Source organism: Podarcis gaigeae (genome assembly GCF_964106915.1).
Source record: "Podarcis gaigeae genome assembly, chromosome: 1".
Lineage (NCBI taxonomy): Eukaryota > Metazoa > Chordata > Lepidosauria > Squamata > Lacertidae > Podarcis > Podarcis gaigeae.
This window is the reverse complement of record NC_139678.1, coordinates 13,625,466-13,635,788: the sequence shown is the minus strand read 5'-3', so window position 1 is coordinate 13,635,788 and position 10,323 is coordinate 13,625,466. Positions and strand designations below refer to the sequence as shown.

The 10,323-nt window shown below is 44.7% G+C and overlaps 1 long non-coding RNA gene across 1 annotated transcript; it reads right to left on the bottom strand.

Annotated features, from left to right (window-relative positions):
* Positions 1-8,550: 8,550 nt before the first annotated feature.
* LOC310845133 lies at positions 8,551-10,073 on the bottom strand. The gene is made up of 3 exons (XR_014564498.1): positions 9,970-10,073; positions 8,840-8,925; positions 8,551-8,745 (listed from the first exon to the last, which is right to left on the bottom strand). It is a non-coding gene; the product is annotated as an uncharacterized lncRNA (long non-coding RNA).
* Positions 10,074-10,323: the final 250 nt, after the last annotated feature.

Here is a 10,323-nt window from a genome sequence, read left to right as displayed (position 1 = left end):
CTGGCCCAAGGTCACCCAGCAGCTGCAGGTGGAGGAGCGGAGACGCGAACCCGGTTCCCCAGATTACGAGACTACCGCTCCTAACCACTACACCACACCAGAAGAGGAGGTTGAGGGAAGTCAAGGGAGGGGGTGGGTGGGGAAAAATTTGGATTTATGAAATTTTTGATTGTGTTCATGATGATTGTGTTGAATATAAAATCGTAAAATACAATAGAACTTATTAAAAATAAAAATAAAAGAATCTCCCCTCTCTCTCCCCAACCCATGTTGTTCTGTAGTTCTCCCAACCCTACAGATCTGATTTCAGGACGGCACAGGAAATATGCAAGGGGCAAAATGGTGAAAAGCCTCATTAGGCTAACAGGAATCATTGTGCTGGCATCTGCTAGTGCAAACAATTAGTGGAATGTGGCCCATTATTATCATTTATTGATATTATTTTTCATCATCATCAACATCACGGTTGGGTTGCTGGGTTGTAAGTAACTCACTTTGGGATGCCTTGGGAAAGATAGAATGACCCGGTTTCTGATTTTCACAGTCATTCTTGCCATCTCTGCATAGTCCAATAGTTTAGCTGGCCAGTCCGCTCTGGTAGGGACCTTGTTGTCTTTACAACTCTGGGCAAACAGCATCCTTGCAGCTGTTGTAGCATACGTAAACAGTCTTTCCTGTTCCTTCGGTATCTCTGCACCTAGAATTCCTAACAAAAAGGCTTCGGATTTCCTCCCCCCCCCTTCAAAACACCATAACCAGACACTGGAGAAACCTGTCAGGAGTAAGCATGGACCAATGGTACCAAATAATATGGGAAACAGCCCTACTAGAAAAATTAACCAATAAACTGAAACTGGCACGGGGACAAACAGAAGAAGATGCCTTTACCCCGGTATGGCTCCCCTTTATCACATACACAACCCAACAAGACAATGACAATAATCCACCAACAGCATACAAATCACTATGGCTAACCTGATCCAAAACACCCACCCACCCCACTCACACACGGAAACAAAGATCACCACAGCCAATCCCAAACAAACAACCACACCCTAGGCCAACCCCAACCTCTGTCACCACCAAAGGAACACAAGTGAACAGCACAAGCAATGCTGACACCAAACCCTACTTACATTAAGCATAATAGAAACATTGCCACTCGACCCCACCCCCAGCCATCTTTCCTCCCTCCACCCCTATTTTCCCCCTCTCACCCTAATGTCTCGACAAATGGAACAGATTTGTAAAAATACGAGAGACATTACACTTATTTCTGTGAAACAAGAAAATCTTTAATAAAAATAAATAAATAAACAAAGAATGGGACAAAATTCATATTATATCTGACAGACCACTGTAAACTTTTGAACTCTTTGGCAGGTCTTAAATAACTCTTGTAACGTTACATAGATTTGGGGTATAATGGAGGACTGAAAAATTAGGAGGACTTATAATATGCAGTTGAAAAGATTAACCAAAGAAACCACGGGGGGTGGAGGGAAGTCTAGATATTGAGAAGAATCTTGTGTAATTTTTATTATTATTGGTGATTTTGAATGTGAATGAATTTGTAAAATCAAATAAAAATCATTTTCAGAACAAAGGGGGGCATATGGGACAGATAGAACAACCAACAAATTTAATAAATAATAAAACAATAAATAATCATGGATTGTGAGCCCATTTGGAAGGGTTGCATGCAACCAATCAGTTCATATCCCTATTCAGTCTCAGTTGGATAAACTACACATTTTATCAATGGGCCTTCCAGACTTTCCCATCTGATCCATGAAGACTGAACAACCTCAGTGGATTCCACATCCTGACCAGCAAAACTTGCATTAGCTCCATTAACTGTCCCACCACAGACTCCACCCACTGCCATTAATTTGTAAAAAATCTCAAGTTGACCACCCAGCTGGCACCTGATTTCATTTTTCTTTTCCTAACATAGTGCTGAACTCGCAGCTGGCATTTTATAAATAATGTCTGTATCATGATGAATAATAAGTCCCCTTCAGTTTCTAGGCTTAGAATACTTGAAGGCCTATGATTCATAATTCCTGAACTCATTTATTTCCCTATAAGGAAATCATCTGAGGAAAAATATGACATTTCTGCACATTCCTACCTATACACAAGCTTCCCTTCTTCTCTATTATATTCTCATTTCAGACACCTTATCTATCATTCTGCATTTTCATCCCTTTCATAGCTCTAATGACTGATGGGGGGGGGCATTTCCTTCTTACACTCATGCTTTGAAGGCTGTGTCTTTGTCTATCTCATTCAAAGCACACACTCTTCTTTTCCTTCCCTGATCACTTTTTATCCCTGAACTGGCGGAGTCTTCCTTGCATTTCAGCTCAAGAGATTTGTCCCTCTTTTACTGCTGTTCAAATTTTCAGCTGGTCCTGATTTTGGGAGGGAGGCATGTATGCGTTTCTCATTTGTTCCAATTTCTAATGTGTTACTTTACTTTCTGGATTCAACTTTTCCATTTTCGTACACTTCTCTCTTTCTGTTCCCATCTGGGTCTCTGTTTCATCCAAAACTGTAATGAGAAAAGAGGGTGGGGGGAGGAAGGGAGGGGGTGGTGGAAAGAGAAAAGGAATTTCGGCTCAACTTGAAAATGAGTCAGCGAACTCAATTTCTGCAAGGCTTCCCTTCCTCACTAGCCCTCCCGCTCTTTGTGCATCTGCAAAACCATTGGCATCAAGAACTGGAAAAATCCTTTGACTCCTTTTATACATCTCCATTGAGTATGAAAGGTCTTTAATCATTGCTCTATGCGCAGATTAGCCTGTGTTGTTATTCCTTTATGTTGTGCAGATTCTTTAATCCCTTGGCAAAGCCTCTGAGTTACATTTCTGTGACAATGCAAAGCGAAAAACAAGGACGGTTTTAATTTACTTTTAGGAAAGCTGATTTGGAAACGGCCTTTTCCTTTCTGACTGCTGCATTTCTGCCCCAAGTTCTCTTCCACAGCACCGGAAGTGGAGCCCTGATGGCTCTAGTGAATCTGTACCACTCACCTGACCTCCTTCCCCCCCTTCTGCATACTGAGAGAGGGAGGGGACAGGCAGAGGGGAATTCAGTGCTGTGCAAATGCACTGGCAGAACCAATTTGGTGATCCCGCCGGTGTGTTTGCACCATGACAGCCTCACCACTGATTTGCCCTTCCATCGTGGTATGCAGCAGCAATGAAGCCAAATCTCTTTTTTCCTCAGTTTGGCGATCACTCATAGCAAAGTAGGATTGTCTTCTATGAATACGGTCTTAATGGTGTGTTCGTAAGAGACTGTAGAGGCAAATTCTGGATCCGCATGCCCTTCCACAGTGGGGACATAGTTTTGGGAGTTGGTCACAGAGAGGCTTTGCCTTCCTCTTTGTTCGTTTCTCCTTTCACCCTGAGTTCATGTTTCTTCAAAGTCCACAACACCTTTGGTAAAGGCTGTTCTCAAATTGGAGCACTCGCAGGCCAGTGTTCCCCATTTTTGTGTGCTTATACTGCATTTTTAAAGATTTGCCTTGAGAGCGTCTTTATACCTCTTTTGTTGTCCCCTGGTATTTCACTTTCAAATGGAAGTCAGCTAAGCAGTGCAGCCCCACTATTCCATCTGCTACTGACTGCTGGGTCCGCAAGCACAGGGATCACCAACTTTTTTGGATCTGTGGGTCCACTTGCAAACTGGAGAAACTGTTGCAGGAGCCGCACACACATACACTCACCGCAGCCTATTGCATCCATATTCATCCCTCCACAATATCCCCTGCCCCTATGATTCCTGTTGTACCCACCCCAAAACTGCAAAGTCTGCCCTTGCAAGCGAACCACTGCAGCGATTGACCTGAAATTTGACAGGCTTCATCCCCTCAGAAGGGGGAAGCAACTGTGCCTGTGAATTGCAAATATTTTTTGCAGAAAGTAAACAAAGTTGCAGACTTTGGTTGTTGTTTTTAATATCAGACTTCAAAGGTGCCCTACAGGAACTCCTGAATGAATGTTTGATTAGAGTTATTAAACACTAGCTTCTCCAGCCCAAGTAGATTTGGGGCCAGATGTGGAGCAGGCGGGCCTTGGGTTGGCCTGGGCCAGGTTCACCTGGGGCCAGGTGGGGCCCTGGGGTCTGTGCACAGCCAGGTAGAGATAATTTGATTCATTGATCATCTGGGAGTTTGGGCTATATGAGGAATGGAGGACAAAGTCTTTGCCAGCTGCTTAACTCCCCCCCCCCCCCCCGTTTGTGCTCATTTAGTTTTTGGACTTAACGGGGGCCGTAGAATATTCAGAGCACTAGAGATATCCCAAGGCCGGCTAAAAGTAACTCACGAGGGCGGAGGAGCAGGGACTCTGAATCAAAGGCCTGTTTCCCCTAGTCCCTCCCCTCTACTTGTTTCCATCAGCTTCCCCTGTCTGGAATGGCTGGCCTCTTGGGAAATTGCCTGGCTGCATATGGAGATGCGCTTAAAGCCAATTACGCACGCAGTTTTGGATTTTGCCGGAGAAACTCGCTGGGATCATTTGGGGGCATCTTCCCCACATCCTACATGCTATTAAGAAGGGCTCATCTCCCAAACTAATAACACAAAAGCAGCATTTACCCTGGAAGTCAAAGCGGGGAGAAATGGTTTCCAGTTATTTATGCCTTGGCAGTCTCACCTTTTGGAAACTCCGCTTGCGCTGATAAAGCCAAATGCTACACCAGAGACCTCTTAAGCATGTAGCTGTATATTTATCCCACTGATAAAAGAAGTTATCCATCTTTAACATGCGCTGCTTTGGGGTGTACTTGATAAGGGCATAAACAGGGTGCACAGATGCGCCAGCCGCCTTGGTAATCATTGTATTGTGCCATTAAGTACACAAGGGTTTCATTCTTTCAAGATATATATTTTTCCTTGTAATTGGAAACCTGTCATGGTGCATTTGCCAGTGGACAGAATATTTATGTACCAGATTCATTAACACGGGGATGGCGTGTAAGAAGGAAGCCTCCCCACCCCGTCAAAGTAATGAAACAAGGTGCAATACAAAGTCCCACGGAGCCATTCTGCAGATGACACATGTTTGCAACTGGGAGCCTCCCGCTGCATCTAGTGTTTTGCTTTTGTAACAAATTCCCAGGAATAATAAGTCGTAAGGATGATCTGCACTTGAAAACTGCTCCTTTTGGACCGCGGAGTCACAAGCCTTCCTGCCACAAGCAATAAACAGCAAGCGTTAAGTCCCACAAAAGAGAGATAAAGCCAAGGCTTCTCTCCCGTTTGGCTCGGCAGAACATATCAATTTTTGTCAATTTCTGGGATTTTAATTAAAAGACAGAGGTTGGTTCCAAACCAAACCAAACCAAAGCCTAATTACCACAAGTGTTAATTGCAAATCTTGCTGTTTAACCGAATGACTAATGGAACAGGATGGCAAAACGCCTTTCCGACAGCAAACAGATTTCATGACAAATGAAGCAAGATGCAAATTGAGGGCATCTCCCAGCCTTTGAAATCTGGGCGGCAGGACTGCTGTGAATAATAATTGTGGCTGGTGGGTACTGGTTTGGGGGTAATGTTGATTGTGAAATTTGGCCGGCAATTAGAAGGGTGAGAATGAGAGAAGGTGAGAAAGCCAAACAGGCATTACAATGCTCTGATGTTTCCAGCGGTCCATTGCTTTCTCTGAGACAAGAAAGCTTCTAGTCATAGTTAGTTACCAAAGCTGTCATTGGGGATAGATAAGAAATTCAATTCTGTTTGCACTTAAAGGCCAACCTACCTAATTTAAACTTTCAAAAGCAATATACAAACTGAAACACAACCATCCTTCAAAATTTGCCCTTTTTTGAATTTTTGTAATGCAATTATGCAGCTTTAGCTTTCAGATCAATTGAAAACCAGCAAAAAAACCTAGTCTAGTTTATCAAAGCTAGAGTGCAAGGCACAACTGAAAGCAACAAGCTGACTAGCACTTTTAAAAGTGTGTTGTGTAAAGTAAAAACAAACAAACAAAAAACAATTAAAAGCTGAGGAAGGAAGACAACTTCCTGAAGGAGCTGATCTACAGTGTACTCGCCAGCCACTTAATCAACACCTGTTCTTCACTCCCCATTCCCAGGGGGCTAAACCGGTGCAGAATTCAGTGGCCAGATTGCTCACTAGGGCAAGATGGCAGGAGCGTATCCTGACAATCCTGGCCCAACTGCACTGGCAAATTTAAACAAAGAAACAGGTTGAATTGCCTGCCTGGCATGAAGGTTGCAGGTGTTGCCCATTGCCTAGATAGCCTGGCAGAGTTGGTGGCCATGGTGAATGTTGGCACCAAATGGAGTTATGAGGTCCTGGAAGCAAAATTCAGGTTGCTAGACAGGATGCTGAAAGCCAGGACTTCCAAGGGAGGAGATACGGTAGCCTTGTTCATATATATTGAAGGAATATATATGTGGAAGAGGGAACAAGCCTGTTTTCTCCTTCCCTGGAGGGCAGGACTCGAACCAATGGCTTCAAGTTAGAAGAAAGCAGATTCCAACTAAATATCAGGAAAAACTTTCTGACACCAAGAGCTGTTCGACAGTGGAATGGTCTCCCTCGGGAAGTTGTGGACTCTCCTTTCTTTCAGGTTTTTAAGCAGAGATTGGATGGTCATCTGTTGTGGATGCCTTAGCTGAGATTCCTGCATTGCAAGGGATGGACTAGATGAGCCTTAAGGACCCTTCCAACTATACTGTGATGGCCTGGGACTCAGGCTCGGACTTGGAGGCAGTGGAGTCTCAGTCCGCACCGGATCCTTTGCCTCAGGTGGCATCTGAACCTAGTCTGGGGCCTGATTCTGAAGAGCCCCAGTCTGCACAGGTTCCCCTGCAACAAGCACCAGCTGGGCTGAGACAGGGGCCTGAGCCTGCGCTGGCTCCAGATGTGGGGGATTACCTTGTTGCCCACAGCTGGGCAATCACTTATAGCTACTCCACTACCAGTTGAGGCAGGAGAGGCAATGGATGGCCTTGCTTGAAGCAAGTTATATGGTCTCAGTCTCAGGACCACAGAGATATGTTGGAGTGATATGTTCTGAAGAAGTGGGATCTGCAATAAAATGTTTCATTGTATTCCTATGTACTGACTGGTGTGCTCCTGTCCATGGTTCCAGCCAGCCAGCCAGCCAGCCCTCCTCTACAGATTCACGGCCAACATTGTTCCCATTTTACAGATGAGTGCATGTTTATCCAGACTGAGAATCATAGACTCGTACAATTGTATATGTGCTGGGCCCCGGGGTAACGCGGTCCAGGTCCAGTTCCGAATCCAAGGGTTCCACGAGGAGTCAGTCCGACAGGGCCAAGGCAGGACATGAGGCAGGAAACCAGGCAAGGTCAGGCACAGGATCACAGGCAGGTTCTGGCAAACAGCAGTGTTGCGCCTGCAACCTGGGGCGGTGTCCAGCAGCCTTTTATCTCTGTTGGGGTAACGGCCGGTCCTGATCCCCCAGTGACTCACCTCCCTGTCTGGCCTGAAGGTGAGCACTCCTCCTACGAGTACTCAAGTCTCTCCTTCTCTCAGACCTCAGTCTCTGCAGCTCAGGAGATGTTGAAGGGATACAGGTCAGCTTTCAGCATGCAAACAATTAAGGCATCACTGGGTTCTTACAACTGTTTGTTGATGGGTATCAGACCCAGGATGGTGCGTGCCAACTGAGCAAGAAATTGGCCATTTCCCCTTTAAGCGGCTATGGTTGCAAAGAATGAAGCCTCTTGCTAGGCTACTAACCAGGATCCAGCTGTTCATGCCTAAACAGGCAATTTCAAGTCTTAATCCAGCAAACGCTGTTGGGAATTGAACTGCTTTCTCTTTGGTGGCAAGAACACCGACTCACCATCCCCCTCATGTGCCTGGACATTGCCTCAGCTACTTAGCAGCCGTCGTTTTGTGCCGTTTGTATTCAGATGTGATTAAGCCCCCACTACGATTTTATACTGGCCTCCTCTAAATTAGATTAGTGCAAATCAATTCCATTTTTTTCCTTCTCTGTCTCTTTTTGACAGAGGCAATTTGTTGCAGATATCTTGCCGGATTCCCGGTCACAACAAGAATTGGTTCATAAAGCATATGCAACAAGGTTTATCAGCGTTGGTCCAGCTTTTGATACTTTGCAGAGTCTACCATTCTATGATTTTGCTGCTGTTGCTGCATTATTTTAATCTGAGATGTTCTTCCTTCTCTCCCCCTCTGCCCCGAATTATAATTATTATTATTATTTACTCATGGCGGATACTAATTTTGCAAAACACTGTGTTGGAACTCTCCCTAGCATCTGCTCCGCAGTATGATTAAAATAATGTAAATGTTTAGAAAATGCAAATGATGCCTGCGATAATTAGCGATGATGCTTTTCTGCTTTTATTAATAAGGCTGTGCTGCTGGCAATTGCATTTCCATTTCAGATGAAGGTTCAAAGCCCTCAACCAATTTCCTGTTATCTAGAAGAATGGCATTCAAAAGCCAACCTGCTCATAGATATCTCTGACATGGGTAGTTTGCATAGATGGGCGTAACCCGTCTTTCTTTCTCACCCAATGCATGATTTCCTTTCTCCTTGTGGCTGATTTTCAAAAGAACGAGGACTTTCAACAGTTGTGTCTGGAGCTGCCTGTCTGCATCTTTCTTTCCTTTTTCTTTTCGGTAATAGGTTTGAAATAAATTGCCAGACCTCTGGTATATTACAATTTAGGAGGCGTGTTAGCAGATTAAAGCAACATCTGGTCAAAGAAGGGAAAGGGGGAAAATAGGGAGATGATCAACACAATGGGCAATGTTTTAATTGAAATAGGCATTTCTCCAAAAAGAGATTACCTGGTCTGGCTTGATGTCTCTAAATGTGGACCGCTGGCATGAGCAGATCCCCCAAATCTTGGCGGAGAGACAGAGTGGAGGGACGGCTGAATGTTAACAAAGGTATCATTAATATTGATGGGTAATTCGCATGGCAGCGAAAAACTGCATTATTAGCCGCCATTGTTATGGTGCTGGCATTAATATTCAATGAGGCTGTGTAGGTACAGAAATTCCCCGACTTCTAGGGTAACCCAATGGTACAATAAAAGCAAAAAATGCAGTGGGAGCCTGGGGAAAGGGAGAGTTTCCTGCCTGTTACACAAATCCACTAATCCAAATCTACCATTGAGTAGAAAACGTTACATTAATGCTATCTTCCTGGCAATGCTTGATATACCTCCCCTCTCTCCCAGTGTGGTTGCACCTTCTTTTAAGAAGGTCTCGTCCCCACAGATGAAAGCTGGCATGAGTGGAAGAAATGGCTGCTGGGAAAGGCAGCCCTTGTCTTCTTTCTCTCCTATCCCCTGATGTTTGTAAAGTAGGCATGGGGCACCTTTGGCCCGTGGGCCTAATAGAGCCTGGCAGCAGTGGTGTAGAGGCAAATTCATGACAGCCACACCCCTCACAACTAGCCCCCTTCTAAGCTTATACAATAATTATAATTGGGTGTGGGGCATTGCAAGGATCTTGCAATTGTCTTTCAGCAGTGCGATTTTTCCAGAAAAAGAGGTGCCAGAAATCACCATGAACGACTCCCTCGTTCTCTTAGAATGTCAATGGCAGCCACCTGAGAGGTGTTGGAACCAGGGTTTTTTTGTTTGTTTGCTTTTTCAGCAGGAACTCTGTTCCCTTACCTTTCAAAAATTAAATAATAATATATTTTTTTGTCTGGGAGGGTCTGGAACCCATGCCCGAGCCAAAAATTCACCCATATCACTAGTCAATAAAACTGTGGCCATTTCTAACGCAGATCATTGTCTGCTTGAGTTTATTAATCACGTCTTACATTTAGCCGCTGCGCTCTCTCTCTCTCCCTCCCTCTATCTCTCTGTGTCCCTGCAACTGGGCCCACAATAAATAAATAAATAAATTTCGTGATGAGTACCCCCCACTCCCCCCCCAGAAAAAAACGCTGGCCAGAAAACCACCTGAGAAATGCCAGAACTGAGTTCTGGTGAGTTCCAGCTGGAAGGAAAAGAAAAGAAAAAGCTCTGTCTTTCAGCTAGATCAGGCTTCCTCAAACTTGGCCCTCCAGATGTTTTGAGACTACAATTCCCATCATCCTCAACCACTGGTTCTGCTAGCTAGGGATCATGGGAGTTGTAGGCCAAAAATATCTGGAGGGCTGAGTCTGAGGAAGCCCAAGCTAGATCTACCATTTTATGTGCAAATGATTTGGAATGCTCTGGTATCTCCTTTCAGAGTGACTTAAGCTGTGATTTCCCTGACGTTCTATTGCATGTAATCGAATGTGCACAACATTCTCCTGAAATGGAAGCACC